We start from the raw sequence: 4496 nt of genomic DNA, 5'->3' as shown, positions 1-4496 counted from the left end.
TCTTAGTATCTTGTCTTTGTCTGTGGTTTTGGTCAATCTGGCTATAAGGTGTCTTGGAGAAGATCTTCTTGGGTTGATTAAATTTGAGGTCATCTGTATTTCTAGGGACTGAATCTTTGAGTGCCTCTCTGGGTTTGGAAATTTTCTTGCAGGATTTCATCGAATAGATTATCAATGCCCTTATGAGTCTCTTCAACTTCTGGGATGCCTACTATCCGGATGTTTGGATGTTTAATTGTATCTAGTACTTCTCACGTATTATTCTCAAATTTTGGGGCCATTTTTTCAGTCTTCATGGTGGATTTTTTCTAGGCCAGCCATTTTCTCTTCTACATTTGAGATTCTATTTTCTGTATGATCTAGTCTGCTTTTAATGCTTTCAAGGGAGATTTTGACTTCTTGTATTATAGCCTTCATCTCTAACAGTTACATCTGATTCTTTTATAAAGGTGAAATTCCTCTTTTAAATCTTTCATGAATTTCCTCACCTCCTGGAACTCTTTAACTCCTTTCTCCATCCTCTTCAGGAGTTCCTTGTCTCTTTTCTCTTCCATCTCTGTTCACTTTGACATTATGAATGTTCTGAATTCTTTATCAGACATTTCCATGATATCCATTGAACCATGTGTGGATGAAGAGGAGCTATACTTTTCCCTTGTGGGAGAGGTATTTTCCTGCTTCCCCATATTTCTTGTGATCCTGCAGTGATTTCTGGTCATCTGGTGGATGGTCAATGTCTTCCCAAACTTGGAAGTTCAATCTGAAGTTCGAGGAGTGTGCAGACAAGGAAACAGAGAGAGGAAAACAATACCAACAACAGCAAAAAAATCAGACAGGAAACAGAGAAAAAGAAGAGAAAAACTTTTAAATAAATCTAAAAAAAAAAAATATCAAAAAATTTCAATAAAACTCAAAAATTAGAAAACAGCGTGGCGCTCTTGCACGCCGGGTGAAATGACTAAATCGCAGGAGCCATGGGGCTGCCTGTCTCTTGAAGAAGGGCTGCTCTTTCCCCTTCTGCCCCTCCTGGGTTGGGAGGATGAGAGGGGATTATTAACAAGATAACGGCCTAGGAGGGGACAAAGGGCCCTGTAAAATGCTTCACCTTAAAAAATTATAAAAAGAAAAAATTAAAAAGGAGAGAGAGTGAGAGAGAGAGGACAGAGACAGAGGTAGAGAGAGACAAAGACTGACACAGAGACAGGAGACTTGAAAGGGGTCTTCCTACCATGCGAGTTTTAAATGATGGAGGCCCAGTTATCAGTGGAATATCTTACTTTCTCCAAAATGACTAGATCACAGGAGCCATGGATCTGTCTGTCTCTTGAAGAAAGACTGTTCTGTCCCCTTCTGCCTCTCCTGGGTTGGAAGGAGGAGAGGGGATTATTAACAAGATAAAGTGCTAGGAGGGGCCAATGGGCCCTGTTAAATGCCTCATGTTAAAAAATTCTAAAAAGCAAAAATTAAAGAGAGAGAGAGAGGACAGAGACAGAAGTAGAGAGAGACAAAGACTGATACAGAGACAGGAGACTTGAAATAGGTGTCCCTACCACGCGAGTTTTGTGCGCTGGAGGCCCACTTGTCAGAGGGACATCTTCCTTCCTCAAAAAATAGCAAGATCGAAGGAGTCATGGAGCTGTCTGTATCTTGAAGAAGAGCTGTTCTGTCCCCTTCGGACTTTGCTGGGTTGGGAGGAGGAGAGGGGATTAATAACAAGATAAAAGGGTAGGAGGGGCCAAAGGGCCCTGTTAAATGCCTCACGTTAAAAAATTCTAAAAATCAAAAATTATAAAAAAGAGAGAGAGGACAGAGACAGAGGCAGAGAGAGAAAAAGACTGATACAGAGACAGGAGACTTGAAAGGGGTCTCCCTACCATGTGAGTTTTGTATGCTGGAGGCCCACTTGTCAGAGGAACATCTTCCTTCCTCAAAAAATAGCTAGGTTGAAGGAGTCATGGAGCTGTCTGTCTCTTGAAGAAGGGTTGTTCTGTCCCCTTCTGCCTTTCATCTGTTGGGAAGAGGAGAGGGGATTATTAACAAGATAAAGGGCTAGGAGGGGCCAAAGGGCCCTGTAAAATGCCTCCCTTAAAAAAATTATAAAAAACAAAAATTAAAAAGAGAGAGAAAGAGAGATCAGAGACAGAGGTAGAGAGAGACAAAGACTGATACAGAGACAGGAGACTTGAAAGGGGTCTTCCTACCATGCGAGTTTTGTATTCTGGAATCCCAGTTATCAGTGGTACATTTGCCTTTCTCCCAAAATGACTAGGTCGCAGGAGCCATGGAGCTGTCTGTCTCTTGAAGAAGGGCTGTTCTGTCCCCTTCTGCCTCTCCTGGGTTGGGAGGAGGAGAGTTGATTCTTTACAAGATAAAGAACTAAGAGGGGCCAAAGGGTCCTGAAAAATGCCTCACCTTAAAAAATTCAAAAAGGAAAAATTAAAAAGAGAGAGAGAGAGGACAGAGACAGAGTTAGAGAGAGACAAAGACTGATACAGAGACAGAAGACTTGAAAGGGGTCTTCCTACCACAGGAGTGTTATATGCTGGAGGCCCAGTTATCAGTGGGACATCTTCCTTTTTCGCAAAATGGCTAGATTGCAGGAGTCATGGAGCAATCTGTCTCTTGAAGAAGGGCTGTTCTGTCCCCTTCTGCCTCTCCTGTGTTGGGAGAAAGAGAGGGGTTATTATCAAGATAAAAAGCTATGAGGGGCCAAAGGACCCTGTGAAATGCCTCACCTTAAAAAATTCTAAAAAGCAAAAATTTAAAAAAGAGAGAAAGAGAGAGGACAGAGACAAAGGTAGAGAGAGACAAAGACTGATACAGAGAGAGGAGACTTGAAAGGTATCTCCCTACCACACGAGTATTGTATGCTGGAGGCCCAGTTATCAATGGGACATCTTCCTTTCTCCCAAAATGGCTAGATCACAGGAGCCAAGGAGCTTTCTGTCTCTTGAAGAAGGGCTGTTCAGTCCCCTTCTGCCTCTCCTGGTTAGGGAGGATGAGAGGGGATTATTAACAAGATAAAGGGCTAGGAGGAGCCAAAGGGCCCTGTAAAATGCCACACTTTAAAAAATTCTAAAAAACGAAAATTAAAACGAGAGAGAGAGAGGACAGAGACAGAGTTAGAGAGAGACAAAGACTGATACAGAGACACGAGACTTGAAAGGGGTCTTCCTACCACGCGAGTATTGCATGCTGGAGGCCCAGTTATCAGTAGGACATCTTCTTTCATCCCAAAATGGCTAGATCGCCAGAGCCATGGAGCAATCTGTCTCTTGAAGAAGGGCTGTTCTGTCCCCTCCTCCCTCTCCTGTGTTGGGAGAAGAAGAGGGGTTATTATCAAGATAAAATGCTATGAGGGGCCAAAGGGCCCTGTGAAATGCCTCACCTTAAAAAATTCTAAAAAGCAAAAATTAAAAAAGAGAGAGAGAGAGAGAGACAGGACAGAGACAGAGGTAGAGAGAGACAAAGACTGATACAGAGACTTGAAAGGGGTCTTCCTACCACGGGAGATTTGAATGCTGGAGGCACAGTTATCAGTGGGACAGCTTCCTTTCTCCCAAAATGGCTAGATCGCAGGAGCCATGGAGCTGTCTCTCTCTTGAAGGGCTGTTCTGTCCCCTTCTGCCTCTCCTGGGTATGGAGGAGGGGAGAGGATTATTAAAAATATAAAGGGCTAGGAGGGGACAAAGGGCCCTGTAAAATGCCTCACCTTAAAAAAATTCTAAAAAGCAAAAATTTAAAAAAGAGAGAGAGGGACAGGACAGAGACAGAGGTAGAGAGTGACAAAGACTGATACAGAGACAGGAGACTTGAAAGTGTTCTTCCTTCCACGTGAGTTTTGTATGCTGGAGGCCCAGTTGTCAGTGGGACATTTTCCGTTCTCCGAAAATGGCTAGATTACAGAAGCCATGGAGCTGTCTGTCTCTTGAAGAAGGGCTGTTCTGTCCCCCACTGCCTCTCCTGGGTTGGGAAGATGAGAGGGAATTATTAACCAGATAAAGGACTAGGATTGGCCAAAGAGCCCTGTAAAATGCCTCACCTTAAAAAATTCTAAAAAGCAAAATTAAAGAGAAAGAGAGAGAGGACAGTGACAGAGGTAGAGAGAGACAGAGACTGATACAGAGACCGGAGATGTGAAAGGGGTCTTCCTACCATGCGAGTTTTGTATGCTGGAGGCCCCCTTGTCAGAGGGACATCTTCCTTCCTCAAAAAATAGCTAGATCAAAGAAATCATGGAGCTGTGTGTCTCTTGAAGAAGGGCTGTTCTGTCCCCTTCTGCCTCTCCTGGATTGGGAGGATGAGAGGGGAATATTAACAAGATAAGGGTTAGGAGGGGCCAAAGGGCCCTGTAAAATGCCTCACCTTAAAAAATTCTAAAAAGCAAAAATTAAAAAGGAGAGAGAGTGTGAGAGAGAGGACAGAGACAGAGGTAGAGAGAGCCAAAGACTGATACAGAGACAGGAGACTTGAAAGGGGGCTTCCTTCCACACGAG

Source organism: Tupaia chinensis, unplaced genomic scaffold, assembly GCF_000334495.1.
Source record: "Tupaia chinensis unplaced genomic scaffold, TupChi_1.0 Scaffold142061_1, whole genome shotgun sequence".
Classification (NCBI taxonomy): domain Eukaryota; kingdom Metazoa; phylum Chordata; class Mammalia; order Scandentia; family Tupaiidae; genus Tupaia; species Tupaia belangeri.
The sequence above is the reverse complement of the archived record's forward strand: the minus strand, read 5'-3'. Positions refer to the sequence as shown.